Source organism: Ranitomeya variabilis, chromosome 8 (assembly GCF_051348905.1).
Source record: "Ranitomeya variabilis isolate aRanVar5 chromosome 8, aRanVar5.hap1, whole genome shotgun sequence".
Taxonomy (NCBI): Eukaryota; Metazoa; Chordata; class Amphibia; order Anura; family Dendrobatidae; genus Ranitomeya; species Ranitomeya variabilis.
This window is the reverse complement of record NC_135239.1, coordinates 158954569-158972883: the sequence shown is the minus strand read 5'-3', so window position 1 is coordinate 158972883 and position 18315 is coordinate 158954569.

Sequence of the window (18315 nt, the reverse complement as noted above, 5' to 3'; positions counted from 1 at the left end):
TTATTTGGGCCTACTCACTGTGTCAGCCACTCCTTACAATTGTCCTCCGCTGAACAAAGCAATGCCGACTGGTTAGTCCTGTTACCAATTTTGAACTGCATTTAGCCTACTTACTTATTTGGGCCTACTCTGTTATGATCCGGTGGTAGGATCACCAAACTGACCTGATAGGTAAACCAGAATATTAGGACGAGCTCTGGGGATGTGGAAACTATACTGACCGCAACACTGAACCTATCCAAAACACACTAAAGGCAGCCGTGGAGCGTTACCTAAAAACCTAGACGCCTTGTCACAGCCTGAGGAACTAACTACCCCTAGAGAGAAAGCCAAGCCTCACTTGCCTCAGAGAAATGACCCCAAAGTTTAGACAGCCCCCACAAATAATAACGGTGAGTTAAGGGGAAAATACAAACGTAGTAATGAAAAACAGGTTTAAGCAAATGAGGCCCGCTAATGCTAAATAGACTGAAGATAGCAAGGGATCTGTGCGGTCAGTACAAAAACTATCAAAAACTATCCACGCAGAAAATACAAGAACCCCCGCACCGACTCACGATGTGAGGGGCGCACTCTGCACCCCAGAACTTCCAGCAAGCAAAAAATCACATATAAGCAAGCTGGACTGAACTCATCATATAATGAAACATACTTTCAAGAGAAAAATGAGCAAACATGAACTAGCAAGACTTAGCTTCTCCGGATGGAGACAGGTCACAAGGAAGTCCAGAGGGATCAGAACCAGTACTGAATACAACAACAGCAGGCAACAAACAAAGGTACAGGTGGAGTTAAATAGGAACCAGCATAGCAGGAAATGAGGCAGCTGAGCCCAGCTCCAGACCCGCAGTATCGCTAAAGGCGACCAGAGGGAGCCCAGACGGAATTCACAACACTACTCCCTGTGTCAGCCACTCCTTACAATTGTCCTCCGCTGAACAAAGCAATGCCGCCAGTTTAGTCCTGTTACCAATTTTGAACTGCATTTAGCCTACTTCATTATTTTGGCCTATATCTGTGTTTCCTCCTCATCCTGCCCATTGCCCAGCCACTGCTACATGAGTCTGCTAGTACATTGACCCAGAACACCAAAATTACCCTTGCACTCTACACAGCCAGAATCTGACCCTGCTGAAAGTCAGGTTCCCCTTCCCGCATACTATGCCACCTTACACGGGGACAAAGAGGAAGGTGCAGATTAAAGTGCAGGTTCTTTCATCAGGTGGGGGGCATACTCGTTGGCGACGTCACTGGCACAGGGCCCCTCATAGTATGCAAAAGTGTCTCTGCCGGTGGGAGGCGCCACCCGCCGTCAAACACACCGCCATACTATGAGGGGCCCTGTGCCAGTGCCAATGCCAACGAGTGGGCCCCCCCTGCTTGCTCAGGATCACAGCACTTCCAAAGTTGAAATACTTACTCTCCCTGCTCCACTGCCGTGACGTATTCTGCGTTTCCTGTGCCCACGAAAAACTTGAGCCAGCCCTACCCCCCCCACAACTTTAGCCAAATGACCCCCAGTTTTCAATGCCTAACTATTATTATAAAGTAAATTAAGATTGACAAGCTTCAGTAATAAGAATTTATGTTTTTGGCATTAAAATGGGCTCTGTAGGTGTTTTCCTGTCCTCCACTTTCTGCCGACTTTGATTCCCCATTGACTTGCATTGGGTTTCGTGTTTCAGTCGGCCCCCGACTTTTCGCAATAATCGGCCAATTTCACCCGACCCAACTTTTGACAAAGTCGGGTTTCGCAAAACCCGACTCGATCCGAAAAAAGTAAAAGTCGCTCAACTCTAGAAGCAATGACTTATTGAAAAAAAAAAAATCTAAATTGAGAGTCCTCAGTAGTTGATACCTTTTAATGCCTAACTGAAAAGGTAGCAAATATCAAGCTTTGAAGACTACTCAGGTCTCCTCTTCGGGCATAGTTTTGTTATAATCATCTTTTCAGTTAGTCATTAAAGGGTTGTTCTACGAACAAAGTACATTTTAATTGGTACAACTTAGAATGACAATAAGTTCTACAATTGGATGTGTTTAAAAATATGTTCCAGGGATGCGATAATCTTACAAATATGCCCCTGTTATGTACTGTGTAATGGCTGTGTCTGACGATGAAGAGCTGCTCCAGTTCATAGTTGGCACATACCACAGCTCCTAGCCAGGGTAGGACGCATAAGTCATTTGTAATAATTGAGTATACAAACAAAACAGCAGGGCTTGTGGCTGCTGCTTTCTGAGGTAATTCTGCTTGTTTTATCACAGGAGCAGCAGCATTGAGTCTCTGCTTTGTGTCTTTATACTCATGTATCATAAATGTATTATGCTTCCTCCCCTGTCTATGAACTGTGGCTAGTGTTGACCATGATCTATAGCATACCTACATGATCAGACACGGCCATTACACAGTACATAACACAGGCACTTTTATAAGGTTATCTCCGAACAGGGACATTTTTTTCAACACATTCAATTGCGGAACTTATCATTATTCCAAGATCTATTCATTAAAATTGACTTTGTTCGTGTGAAAACCCCTTTAAAATGTGTCAAACACTAAGGACTCTCAATGTTGTTTATATTTCTACCCACAGGCTAAGACAATACAAAAATATATTTTTTCCTATATCACGAAAAAAGCCTGGATCAATGTATAGGTCTGATAAGATTTAGCATTATTAAGTCATTTTTCTTTTTTTTGTTTTGTGGTATTTCTTGACATTTTTTACTTCAAGATCAAGAGGTGCACGTGGTTCATGAATTTTGCGCATAAGCAAAAAATGCTCTTTATGTTTTTGCGCTTTACCTTTTTTTTTTTCTTTTTAGCACAACCAGTTTCATGTTCCACTGTGCCATAAAATCACACTGGCAGGAGTGCATTTGAGCAAACATTTTGTGACTTTCTAAAAAGTAGTAAATGTTGAATCGGTCAGAAACATCTTAACACCTCAAACCTTACCTTGTTCACAATGGCAAACTAGAAAAAATCCCACAGGTGAACACGTATACAGCAGACTTTAAAAATGGTGCAAATTCAAAGAATAAAGTGCAAATGGAAAAACAGGCAAAAAACATCAAAAACTAGACAAAAATGCAATACTGAATTGAGCCCTTGGTACTTATATATTGTTTACTTTGATTTAAGGAATAGACCCTCTGTGCTTCTATATAAACCAAGGTGTGAACTCATAGGTAATCTCCCATTCTTTCCCTTTAAATGGATTATGTCAGGTTTTTTTTATCCCCTCTTCCCCAAAACAGCCACCACTATACTGCTCTGCATCATATAGGGCTCTTTCACACATCCTGACATTTCCAGTACTGGAAAAAAGAGAGATATCTGCGTCCGTGCTTAACACATGTGGCAATCGTGTGCCACCTCAGTATCATATGTACTGGTGCCTGGGACGCAGCAGCACTGTTCGTGCTGTTCCTCGGCGCAGGGTGCTGAAGACAGTTCACATCATCTGCTTGTACCTCGATCAGCGCTAGCAGGGGAGAATGTTGAGAGTTGTATTCAACTGATAACAGCGTGAGCAGGTGGCAGCTGATGAGAATCCATTCTGTACAATCCTCTTAACTCATTGTTAACAGTTGACTACAACTCTCAACATTGCCCCCTGCTGGTGCTGATCGCAGTGCGAGCTGGGGATAATGAGGTGACATGTTTTCAGCACCCGGCGCTGGTAAACAGCACGAACAGTACTGCTGATTCCCAGGCACCGGTACATGTGATACTGAGTAGGCAAACAGGTGGCACTCGGTTGCCACACGTATGCCACAAGTATTAAACACACATACACGGATATCTCCGGTACTGTTTTTGCCAGTAACAGAAATATCAGGATGTGTGAAAGAGCCTAAAGCATGGTTTAGAAGGCTGTATTTCACAATCCATATACAGACAATGCACAGACTGGCCGCAGGTCTCCTGACCCCAAATTACAACATTATATATGCTTACAAGGCTGCTAGTTCGGGTCAGGAGGCCTATGGTCAGTCCATGCATTCCAATCCATAAACGATCCATGAAATATGGCCATTTAAACACAACTTTAACTTAAGGGAATGCTTAGAAGCCTAATAAGGTCTTGGCATGTGTATTGTTCTCAGGGATTCCAATCAAGCCAGATTGCACAAGATTGCATGGAATGGACCAGATTGTACGGAATGGACCAGATTGGACAAGAATGTACAGAATGGACTAGATTGGACAAAATGGACCAGATTGGACAAGAATGTACAGAATGGTCTTGATTGGACGAGATTGTTCAGAATGGACCATATTGGACAAGATTGTACAGAATGGATCAGATTTCACCAGATTGGACAAGATTAGACAGTATGGACCAAATTAGACAAAACTGTACGGTATGGACAAGATTAGGCCATCTTGACAGGTAAAGTGCAAAAGGACATGAAGCTATTTTTTTTAAATCAAAATTATAATTTTGTTTCTGCTATTAGACACACTTTTAGAAAACACTAGAAAAGGACAGCATGGTAGTTGAAGGATAAAAAGCATTTAAGGTTTCCTTCAACTATCTTTGATGTTTTTAACTATTTACAGTTTACATGACTGAGTGCAAGTGACTGTACATGGAAAATTAACAAGAAAAAAACACACCGGCGCTCCCAGAGGAGTATGCTAGGAAGCTGCGGGTGCCTAAACAGTTACTGTGCTCAATCTGTCAGAAATAAATCAAAATAAATAAATAAAGACACCGCGCTAACTAGGTGTAGAAGAAATAAATGAAAAAGTGGACATAGAACAAAAAATGATGCAAAGAAATCAGTAGCCGGTGGGCACAACCTAGTAGAGAATACTAGTGATCAGTAGCACAACTATAGCACAATGCGGGTGTCACAGCGAGTAATTGAATGCTTCTATATAGACATGCATCAAATCAACACAAAATATCCTGTTGCCACACTCAGTCAGTGGGACAGGAGACTCAAAGACAATCTAAATGTGTTGCGGAAGTGTGAATGAATAAAATTAACAAGCCGCACACTTACTGGTTATAGTGTAGTTGTAGTGATAGCGCTGGCACTGTGTAAAGCTGAAGAGGATCACCAGCGTTCCGGACGTCCAATGGAGGGCGGACCAAAAAGAAGCGTGGGGCGGCAGGGGCACCAGTGGGTATAGGGAGCGTCCTCCCTAGTCGGTGCCTGGCTGCCGCGCACCTGAAACGCCGCTGGCCCGTGCACGTGGGCCGGAAAGGAACCGCTGCAGAGCGGTAAACAGAAGGGGCGGCCTAATCTGGGTGACGTCACCTGAATAGCAAGAGAAGGAGTAGAGGACGGATGCCGCACAGGACCAAAAGACTGCCTACGCGTTTCAAAGGTCTCCGGACCTTCTTCGTCAGGGCCCTGCATTGACATATGGCATATGACACCCGCATTGTGCTATAGTTGTGCTACTGATCACTAGTATTCTCTACTAGGTTGTGCCCACCGGCTACTGATTTCTTTGCATCATTTTTTGTTCTATGTCCACTTTTTCATTTATTTCTTCTACACCTAGTTAGCGCGGTGTCTTTATTTATTTATTTTGACTGTACATGGAGTTCCCTGCATCTCTGCACTTTTAGTCTTGAAATACTGGCATGAAATTGCAAACCCTATATGAACTTGTAGTATCTACTTAGCATATAATGCTGCAGGCAATTGAGGCATGATGCAAATAAGGCCAGATTCACACGTCCATGTGTCAACATCTGTGATGCACGGACCGACTGTGGTCTCCTGCACTAAACTTAACAGCCTGACATAATGTTATGAATTATGAATAAAAAAACAAATGCATGCGTGTAGAAAAAACTGTGTTGTTGGTGAACAACTCACATGGAGAAGTTGTGCTACTGCACAACTGAAAGAGCTTGGCAAGTGGCTACTGCAGATCCTGATGGAACAATGCAGTCCATGAGAAACCAAGAACCCAAACAGCAAAAATCGATCTGCTGAAGGCGCTGCAGCTGAGGATGTATAGCTATATAAAAGACTGCAGCTGCTGATATTAGGGGGCTAAGGTCACCACAAATGGTCAAAATTAATTTTATTACAGAACAATAAAAGACACTACCTGTTTTGAAGCTGTACCACTGTGTGGTCATGGCCTCAGGTTTTTTATGTAACTGTTGTAAATAAAACCAAGAAAAAGATTAAAACATAGGAGAAATAGTACCTGTCCTTTATACTTTCCTTCCTTTTATGATCCACACCAGGTTTTGGCTTCAAACCTGCCTCAGTAAAACCTGAACGGTTGGTCTCGCTCACAATGTTATGGTTGATCTGTGTAGAATCATTGTGCACACCTCGTAGACACCACAAGCCCAGGGCAATATCTTTACATCAAGAATTAAGTGAACTTCTGTTGACATTCTCGTAATCCTTGGCACACCAGTTTTTGTCTGTGGTTCACTTTTTTTCATCCCCGGGGCACGGTAATGAGCACGACAGGCGTGCCGTCATGAATATATCTATGTCAGTGTGCTTGGGAGAGAGATATCACTATGATTAATCCAGTAGAGGTCATTGAAATCCTAATTTTCCAATGAAATTGTGTGAGGAAAAAGTTTTAGATCTAAAAAAAGGGTTTCAAGAAGTAAGACATAGTGGGAAAAATGTTATATACAGGCTCAGCAAGAATCTAATCAAATATGTCTGCTAACCACAGAAAATGCTCAAGTCTGAGTGAGTCTCAGTGAAAGACACCACCAAACACAAAGAATTTCACCTCTTAATTGTAATCCAGTTATTCAAATTTTAGGGCATTGGTACAACTCAGATGAGCAATGAATGGAAAGAAGAGACTTAACATGCATTTTTCTTTTGATCCATAGAAGAGAGCAGAGGATGGATGCATTATTATGTCCTTCCATCATGCGATTCCAATCTGTTGATTGGCCTTCAAAGGGGCCATATACAGTTCTAATATATGAGTCAATGAGGCTTTTTTTATTTTGTCCAATTCCCTGTGTATCTAAATCGAGGACCCCATATATTAGCAACAACCAGATATATATTATGTATACCCCTCCTCACATGTAAAGCGCCATGGAATAAATGGCGCTATAATAATGAATAATAATAATATTTAGAGTTCATTAGAATTTCTTGCATTTATAAGAGAAGGATCAGAAGAGGCAAGAAAAGAGCGTGATCACAAAATCAGTTTTCCAGACCCTGATTCTGAAAACTCATATTATTAGAATTGTGGATGATATGATACATGTTAAAGAAAACCTATGTCATTAGATTCATGGTGACCCAACCAAAGGCAGCATCAATCAGACCCTTGCTTACTATGAAATGCTGTGGCACTTCAGAGAAAACATAGTTTGAAAACCCGGATACAAGGAGAGACCCAAGTAATCAGATTACTTACCCGACCGCCTCTCATTGTTTGTTAAAGGGAACCTGTCACCCCCAAAATGGAAGGTGAGCTAAGCCCAACGGCATCAGTGGCTTATCAACAGCATTCTGTAATGCTGTAGATAAGCCCCCAATGTATCCTGAAAGATGAGAAAAAGAGGTTAGATTATACTCACCCAGGGGCGGTCCCGGTTCTGTTCTGGTCCTATGGGCGACGTGGTCCGGTCCGGGGCCTCCCATCTTCTTACGATGACGTCCTCTTCTTGTCTTCAGGCTGCAGCTCTGGCGCAGGTGTACTTTGTCTGCCCTGTTGAGGGCAGACCAAAGTACTGCAGTGCGCAGGCGCCAGGCCTCTCTGACCTTTCCCGATACCTGCGCACTGCAGTACTTTGCTCTGCCCTCAACAGGACAAAGTACGCCTGCACCGGAGCCGCAGCGTGAAGACAAGAAGAGCTTGTCATCGTAAGAAGATGGGAGGCCCTGGACCGGACTGCGACACCCATCGGACCAGAACAGAACCGGGACCACCCTTGGGTGAGTATAATCTAACCTCTTTTTCTCATCTTTCAGGATATATCGGGGGCTTATCTACAGCATTACAGAATGCTGTAGATAAGCCCCTGATGCCAGTGGGCTTAGCTCACCTCCGATTTTGGGGGTGACAGGTTCCCTTTAACAGCTCTCTGGTTATGTACACACATGGGAAAGACCTGTCAATCAACTGTAGTTGGGTAGGGAGAAGCTGGGGTCAACACTTTACTAGTTGGGTCTTCCAATAATCACAGGATGGCTTTTAACCATTTTACTCCCCTCCAAGCCTGTTTTCACCTCCATGACCAGGCCAATTCTGACCAGTGTCATTTTATGTGTTAATAACTATGGAACGCTTCAACAAATCCCACTGTTTCTGAGAGTTGCTTTCATGACACATTGTTCTTCATGATGGTGGTTACAATTTTTTTCAATATGAAATATATTTTATTTGTGAAAAAATCAGAGACTTGGCGAAAATATTGAACATTTCGCAATTTTCAAACTTGTAATTTTCTGCCATTAAACCAGAGAGTTATGTCACTCAAAATAGTTAATAAATAACATTTTCCGTATGTCTAGAAGTTGAAGGGTTAAAAGTTGACCAGCGATTTCTAATTTTTCCAACAAAATTCACAAAACCATTATTTTAGGAACCACATCACATTTGAAGTGACTTTGAGGGGTTAATATGACAGAACATAACCAAAAGTGTCACCATTCTAAAAACAGCACCTCTTTAGGTACTCAAAATCACATTCAAGAAGTTTATTAACCCTTCCTGTGCTTCACAGGAATTAATGGAACTGGAAGGAAAAAATGAACATTTACCGTAACTTTTTTTCACAAAAAATGTACTTTAGGCCCAGTTTTTTTTATTTTCATAAGGCTAACAGGAGAAAATGGATATCAAGTTTTATTGTGCAATTTCTCCTGAGCATGCTGATACCACATATGTGGGGGAAATCTACTGTTTGGATGCACAACAGGGCTCGGAAGAGAAGGAGCACCATTTGACTTTTTGAACGCAACATTTTCTGGAATAGAGACGCCATGTCACATTTTGAGATGTGCCTAAACAGTGGAAACCCCACAAGTGACAACATTTTTGAAACTAGACCCATCAAGGAACTTATCTAGATGTGTGGTGAGCACCTTGAGCCCCCAGGTGTGTCACAGAAATAATAACGTTGAGCCGTGAAAATTAAAAAAAAAATCACATTTTTTTCCACAAAAATGATTTTTAGCTCCAATTTTTTTAATTTTCACATGAGTAATACGAGAAAATAGAGCTCAAAATTTGTTGTGCAATTCTCCTGAGCATACTGATACTGATATGTGTGGCAAAAATGACTGTTTTGGCGTACGGCAGAGCTTAGAAATAAAGGAGCACTGTTTGACTTTTTGAACACAAAATTGGCTAGAATCATTAGCAGACAACTTTCACAAAGGTAACAGGAGACATTGCTCCAAATAGTTTGTTGTGCAATTTCTCCTGAGTATGCGGAAACCCCATATGTGACGAAAAACTACTGTTTGGGCAAACGGCAAGTCTCGGAGGGGAAAGAGTGCCATTTGACTTTAGAGTGCAAAATTGGCTGGAATCATTAGAGGACACAATGTCAACTTTGAAGAGCCCCTGATGTGCTTAAACTGTGGAATCCCCCCACAAGTGACCTCATTTTGGAAACTAGACTCTCTCAAGGAATGTTCCTAGAAGTGTGGTGAGCACCTTGAAGCCACAGGTGCTTCACAGAAGTTTATAACATAGATCCGTGAAAATAAAAAAATCTAATTTTTCCTACAAAAGGATAGCAGGAGAAAATGGCCCCCAAATTTGTTGTGCAATTTCTCCTGAATACACTGATTCCCCATATGTGGTCGAAAACATCTTTTGAGGTACAGTGCAAAGCTCAGAAGCGCCATATTGGAGTTCAGATTTTGACGGACTGGTTTGAGGGTGCCATGTCACATTAGCAGAGCCCCTGACGTGCTATAACAGCAGAACCTCCGCATAAGTGACCTCATTTTACAAACAAGATCTCCCAATGAATTCATCTAGGGGTATAGTGATCATATTTACACCACATGTGCCTCACAGAATTTTACACCACTGGACGGTGAAGAAAGAATAAATTACATTTTTACCACTAAAATTTTGTTTTAGCCCTAAGTTTTTACTTTTTGTAAGAGCTAATAGGAAAAAATAGACCTCAGTTTGTTGTAAAAATGTGTCCTGCCAATACCCTACATGTAATTGGGAAATACCTTACAGGCACAGTTTGGATGCACGGTATCCAGTACACAGACCCTTTGCTGAGTATTGAGCAGAAGCACCCTTTTGAGCTAGTACAGCCATGAGTCGTCTTGGGAATGATGCAACAAGTTTTTCACACCTGGATTTGGGGATCCTCTGCCATTTTTCCTTGCAGATCCTCTCCAGTTCCGCCATATTGAATGGTGCATGTTGGACAGCTATTTTCAGGTCTCTCCAGAGATGCTCAATTCGGTTTAGGTCAGGGCTCTGGCTGGGCCAGTCAATAATGGTCACAGAATTGTCCTGAAGCCACTCCTTTTTTATTTTAGCTGTGTGCTTAGGGTCATTGTCTTGTTGGAAGGTAAACCTTCGGCTAAGTCTGAGGTCCAGAGCACTCTGGAAGAGGTTTTCATCCAGGATATCTCTGTATTTGGCCACATTCATGTTTCCTTCAATGACAACCAGTCGTCCTGTCCCTGCAGCTGAAAAACAATCCCATAGCATGATGCTGCCACCACCATGTTTCACTGTTTGGATTGTATTGGGCAGGTGATGAGCAGTGCCTGGTTTTCTCCATACATACCGCTTAGAATTATCACCAAAAAGGTCTATCTTCGTCTCAAAGCCCTTCATGTATTTTTTTAGCAAACTCTATGTGGGTTTTCATATGCCTTGCACTGAGGAGAGGCTTCTGTCGAGCCACTTTGCCATAAAAGCCTGACTGTTGGAGGGTTGCAGTGATAGTTGACATTGTGGATCTTTCTTCCATCTCCCTATTGCATGTCTGGGGCCCATCCACAGTGATCTTTGGGTTCTTCTTCACATCTCTCACCAAGGCTCTTCTTCCACGATTGCTTAGTTTGGCTTGACGGCCAGGTCTAGGAAGACTTCTGGTGGTCCCAAACTTCTTCCATTTAAGGGTTGTTGAGGCCACTGTGCTCTTAGGAACCTTGAGTACTGCAGAAAGTCTGCTGTAACCTTGGCCAGATCTGTGCCTTGCCACAATTCTGTCTCGGAGCCCCTTGGCCAGTTCCTTCGACCTCATGATTCTCACTTGGTCTGACATGCATTATGAGCTGTGAGGTCTTATATAGACAGGTGTGTGCCTTTCCAAAACAAGTCCTTTCAGTTTAAGTAACACAGCTGGACTCCAATGAAGGAGTAGAACCATCAGAAGGAGTATCACAAGGAAATGGATAGCATGTGACTTAAATATGAGTGTCTGAGCAAAGGGTCTGAATACTTATTTTTTAATAAATTTGCAAAAATGTCGACATTTCTGTTTTTTTCAGTCAAGATGGAGTGCAGAGTGTACATTAATGAGAAAACAAAGAGTGAAAAATTTAAAGGGGTCTGAATACTTTCCGTACCCACTGTATCTACATGTATAGTGAGCACATTGAACCCCAAGGAGCTTCACAGAAGTTTATATCGTTGAGCCATGAAAATTAAAAAATCACATTTTCCACAAAAAATGTTTTCTAGCCCCAAATTACAACAAACTGAGGTCTATTTTTTACTGAGTGCGCCAATACCCTATATGTATTTTCAGACACAGTGCAAAGCTCGGAAGGGAAGGAGTGGCATATTATGGTTCGGATTTTACTATTATGGTTAGCGAGTGCTATGACCCACTGGAAGAGCCCCTGAGGTGCCAGCACAGCAAAAGCCCCCATTAGTGACCCCATTTTACAAATTACACCTCTCAACAAAGTCACTTAGGGGTGCAGTAATCATATTGACATCATGGGTGAGTGTCAGAATTTTATACCATTGTACAGTGAAGAAAAAATAATTATATTTTTACCACCAAAATGTTGTTTTAGAACCAGATTCTACATTTTCACACCAGAAGTGGTTAAAAATAGCACCATAGTTTGTCCAATTTTTACTGAACAAGGCAATACCCCATATGTGACTATACAGTACTGTTTATCCACAAGCCGAGACTCGGGAGGGATGGGGGGCTATTTGCCTCCTGGAGTACAGATTTTCCTAGAATAGTTTGCGGACTTCATATACAGAGACCCTAAGTGCTAGAAGAGCAGAACCCCTCCCTCAAATTTATCTACAGGTGTGACTATTTTGACTCCATGGATGTTTTCCAGAAACAAGTAGCAGATTGTTGCCGAGTGAAAATTGCAAACTGTCATTGTAGTGACCAGTACGTTGTAGTGACCAGTACCCCACAGTGACCAGTACATTATGCCCAGCTCATGCTTCTGGAGACATGCACCCATAAATCAGGGGGGCTCTCTTTAGAAATGCCAAACATGTGGACACTATATGTGGTTTAGGTACACTGCGGGGCTCAGAAGGGAAGGGGCATTTGGATTTGGGAGTGGAGAATTTGCTGAATTTCTGTTGGAGGGTGAGGAGCCATGTCACTTTTCCAGGGCCTTTGTACTACCAGTAACGTGGAAGTCCCCTATATTTCCGCTAACAGATGACGGACTTGAGTAGGTACTTGCTTTTTTGTGGATTGAGCTGAAGCTTTTATTTGGAACATTTTGCATAATGTTTGGGATCACATTTATCCTGCGCTCTTCGCTGAGCACTTAAATTGGGGTTTCCATCTAAATCTCTGAGTGATGTGATTCAGAGGAAACCCCCGAGGGATCCATTAACGGTAATGAGGAAAAAGAGTTACTCTGGATTCAGTCTGGCCACTGTTCAGCAGTGTCCTTCTTTTCAGAAATGCATAAAACTGTGACCAACTGAACTTTATATTAACATCTAAATAGACGGACACCGCCGGATCACAGGTCCTATGGTGTCCACAGTTCCTCCATCTGTCTCATTATAGGGAATCTTCCTCCGCTGAGGGTTCTGTCTGAATCACATATTTCAGAGATTTACCCGGAAACCCCAGTGTAAGCACTCAGCGCAAGGTAAATGTGTGCCAAGTCTTCCTGTGATCTTTGGGAGAGATAATGAACAAATCAACAGCGGGTGAAGAATTGGTTTTATTTATTTTTACGCCATTCCTCCTGCGGTATAAGTGACTAGGCAACTTTATTCTTCGGGTCGGTGCAACTACTGCGATACCAGACTTAGATAGGTTTTTAATGTTTGGCTGCTGTCACACTTTAAAAGACTTTTTTTTATCGCAAAAAATAGTTTTTGCATCACCATATCTTGAGCTATCGTTTTTCGATATTTCGGCTAACAATCATGTGAGGGCTTGTTTTTGCAAGGACGAGTTGTCGTTTTTATTGGTATCATTTTCAGACACATGACATTTTTTTACCGCTTTCTATTCCGATTTTTGGGAGGCAGAAAGAACAAAAACCAGCAATTCAGGAATTGTTTTTTGGTTTTTTTTTCCGCGTGTGGTAAAATTGATAAAACAGCTTTATCCTTTGGGTCAGCACGATTACAGAAATACCACATTTATATTTCTTTATGCTTTGGAGCTTTTAGGCTATGTGCATACGCTGCGGATTACTCTGCAGATTTTTCCGGACTGATTTTGGTAAATCCGCAGGTAAACCGCACTGTGGATTTCCTGCGGATTTCCCGCGGTTTTTGTGCGTATTTCACCTGCGGTTTTACACCTGCGGATTCCTATTATGGAGCAGGTGTAAACCGCTGCGGAATCCGCACAAACAATTGACATGCTGCGGAATAAAAAATGCAGCGTTTCCTTGCGTTTTTTTCCGCATGTGCACTGCAGATTTTGTTTTCCATAGGTTTACATGGTACTGTACGCCGTATGGGAAAACTGCTGCGAATCTGCAGCGGCCAATCCACTGCGGATCCGCAGCAAAATCCGCAGAGTGTGCACATACCCTTACACAATAAAAACTATTTTAGAGAAAAAAATAATTATTTTTGCATCGCTATAATAACTATAACTTTTTTATTTCTCCACTGATAGAGCTGTACAGTGGCTTGTTTTTTGCAGGACAAGGTGACATTTTCAGAGGTACCATGTGTATTTATATTCGTCTTTTTGATCACGTTTCTATTCCACTTTTGGTTCGGCAGTATGAGGATAAATCAATGTTTTTTTGTTTATGGTGTTCACTAAAGGGGTTAATCAGTTAGACAGTTTTATAGGTCAGGTCGTTCCGGACGCGGCGATACCAAATGTGTGTACTTTTATTGTTTTTTTTCATAAAAATATTTATTTATGGGTACAATATAGTTAGATTTTTTTTAAATATTTTTACTATTTTTTTTTAAAATTTGTCCCACAATGGGACTTTCATTTTTTGCAGGATGATCGCTTGTATTGCATGGGGATGCAGCAGCATTCCTATGCAAGCTGTAATTGCTGCACTGACAGTCAAACTTGTTTCATCATGCTCTGAGCATGATCAAGAAACTTTGCTAGCTCTGATGACCTGGATGTCGTCATAACGACGATCGGGACCCCTTGATGACGTCGCGGGGTCTCCAATCCAAGGGCAGAGGGACTTTCTTCACTCTGCCTGCTCCTGAAATACTGCAATCGAGTTTGATATTAGCATTTAGGGGATTAAAGTGCTGGAAGCGGTGTGGGACCGCTCCTGGCACTGAGTGTTGAGTGTCAGCTGTCAGAATCAGCTGACACTCAACAGCGATCGCTTGCGCACAGCGTCTATGGCGCAAAATGACATGGTCAATAAGACCCAGGTCACAGGGATGTATGTGTATGGATATATCTAAGGCCGGTTTCACACATCCAGATAATTCCGGTACCGGAGAAATCGGTACCGGAGTTATCAGTGTCCGTGTGTCCATGTGCTCACGTGGCACATCAGTGTGACACACGTGCGGCAGCCGTGTGCCGCCCGAGGACCACACGGAACGTGCAGGAGAGACAGCGCTACAGTAATGCGCATATTCATCACTGTAATGAGCGGTACCACGTGACCGCTCACACAGGACAAGCTGCTGGCGCTGAGAGGAGAGTGGAGACATTGCAGGAGCTGGGTGAGTATTTCTCTGCAAGCGGGTGGGCGCACGGGGGATGGGAGGCGGGAGGTGACCCCCAAACTTTATTTTTAACAAAAAAAACCCAAAAACTTGATTTTTCATCTCTTCTCTCCTGCAGGGGACAAGAGGTGAATGCCGCCTTCAGCACCACACGCAGGGGGGACAGCGCTTACTGTAGCGCTGTTTCTCCTGCGGCGGTACGTGCACACGGAGGAGAGTGCACACTGGTCTCCATGTGCACGTGTGCAGGATGCTTTGCGGACCGTGCTGCCGGAGAAAAGCGGACATGTCTCTGTGTTTTGCACACGGACACACGGTCCGTGAAGACACGGAGACATGTGCATAGACCCACGTGAGAAAACTGTCACTACACGTACCGGAGACACTGACATGTGAAAGAGGCCTAAGGAGGGAAATGGGTTAATTATGTGAAAATCATACAATGTGATTTTCTTGTTTTTATTTTTAGATTCTGTCTCTCAAAGTTGAAGTGTACCTACGATAATTACTCACAGAAGAAAATCCAGCTCACCACCTGCAATTCCACACTTCTGGAGCACGGATAGCACCTGGGCAGGATGCAACATCTAATGAAGAAAGCAGAAAAATCCAGCTCACAGATGAAGTCCAAAAAAGTGCATTTTATTTTCCGAGGTCCATGAAGCAAAGATTAAAATTGTGTGTTCACAAAAAAAGAGAGTACAGGCATCCTTTGACGCGTTTCAAGCCACATGCGCTCTTTGTCAAGATCTTGACAAAGAGCACATGTGGCTCGAAACGTGTCCCCACTCTGCATTGGTTGATAGCCCAAAGTGCACAGCTAGCGCTAACTTCACACGCCAGGCTGGACATCAATGAAAGAAGACTGGGTGTGCTAAGGGCGAATCCAGACTTCAGTTTTTCAGGTGTGACTTCTATATATGTTTTTCACAGATAGCACACGCACCTGAACAATGAGACGTCTCACCAGCACTGAACTGGAGGTGGATGTGGTCTACGTTGGAATCACATATGGAGACAATGTCACATTATTCGCGACATCCAGACACATGAACTTTTATTCTTTAAAAATTTAAGCTATTATTGTTTGCATTATCTTACAGAGGAATGTAGTGTGTGACTTGGGGACAATGCCTTAATATTCAGTCCATCTTATTTCAGCTTCATTTTTCTTACATGACTGTTTATAAGTGGGTATGTACACTCTCCTCCATTTTATATATATACTGTATATACAGTATATATATATAATACCCTCCCCGATTATGTATCAACTGTCCTTCATTCTATGCATATACTTTTCCCATTATATATTATTTATGTTACTAGCTTATATAGCACTATCATATTCCGCAGCGCTTTACACACATTATCATCACTGTCCCCAATGGGACTCACAATCTACATTCCCTATCAGTATGTCTTTGGAGTGTGGGACAAAATCAGAGAACCTGGAGGACACCCACCTAACATGGGGAGAACATACAAACTCCTGACAGATGTTGTCCTTGGTGGGATTTAAACCCAGGACTCCAGCGCTGCGGGCATTATGCTTATTTATATATACACTCCTCCATTCTATGAGTATTTATATATACACTCCTCCATTATATATATATATATATAGTCTCCCATTTTCCACATACAGCTCTGGCAAAAATTAAGAGACCACTGTAAAATGTTTAGTTTGTCTGATTTTTCTCTTTAGGGCTCCTACTCACTTGCGCGAGACTCGGATGAGTCTCGCACGGCAATACCCGGCACTGCACCTAGTACAGAGGAGCGGAGCGTGTGGCTGCATGTATTCCTATGCGGCCGCACACTCCGATCTGAGTTCTGGGTGCAGAGCCGGGTTTTAAACATGCGAGACTCATCTGAGATGCTCGCAAGTGAGTATGAGCCCCTATAGGTATATTTTTGAGTAAAATGTAAATTGTTATTTTATTCTATATACTACTGACAACGTCTCCAAATTTCCAAGCAATAAATTTTGTATTTATTTTCTGAAAATGAGAAATGGTCAAAGTAACAAAAAAATGCATTGCTTGCAGACCTCAAATAATGCAAAAAAAAAACAAGTTCATAAGCAGAAGGAATCAGCTGTTTTTCCAGGATAACCTTGTATGCGGCTTGATTCATACGTCCTTCGCAAAGAACAATTTGCCCAATTCCAGCCTTGCTGAAGCATCCGCAGATCATCACCTGTTCGTCTAATGGTTAGACGGAGACCTGGAGAGGCGTACAAGCCACAGTGTCCTGCACCCACTGTGAAATTTGGTGGAGGATCGGTGATGATCTGAGGATGCTTCAGCAAGGCTGGAATTGGGCAGGTTAATCTTTGCGTATGAATCAAGCCGCATACAAGGTTATCCTGGAAAAACAGTTGATTCCTTCTGCTCAGGCAATGTTCCCCAACTCTGAGGACTGGTTTTTCCAGCAGGACAATGCGCCATGCCACACAGCTAGGTCAATTAAGGTCTGGATGAAGGACCACCACATCAAATCCCTGTCATGGCCAGCCCAATCTGCAGACCTGAACCACATTGAAAAGCTCTGGAATGTAATCAAGAGGAACATGGATAGTCACAAGTCATCAAAGAAGAACTGCTTACATCTTTGTACCAGGAGTGGCATAAGGTCACCCAAAAACAGTGTGAAAGACTGGTGGAAAGCTGCCAAGACGTATGAAAGCTGTGATTACAAATAATGGTTATTCCACAAAATATTGATTTCTGAACTCTTCCCAAGTTAAAACATTAGTATTGTTGTTTCTAAATGATTATGAACATTTTTTGCATTATTTGAGGTCTGAAAGCACTGGTTTTTTTTTGTTATTTTGACCATTTCTCATTTTCAGAAAATAAATACAAAATGTATTACATGGAAATTCGGAGACTTGTTGCCAGTAGATAATAGAATAAAAGAACAATTTACATTTTACTAAAAAATATACCTATAAAGAGAAAAATCAGACAAACTGAACATTTTGCAGTGGTCTCTTAATTTTTGCCAGAGCTGTGTATGTATGTATTTATGTATATATACACTCTTCCATCAGTAGCCTTCACATGCTATATATAGTCTTTCTTTCCCATTGTGGGGGGAGAGAGAGAGAGTGTGTGTTTTTCCCTATTTTATCTATATAGTCTCCCCCATGTTATAGTTATGCATACTGTCCCCTATAGTCATTCATTCTCTCTCATTATATATGTGGGTGTATAATA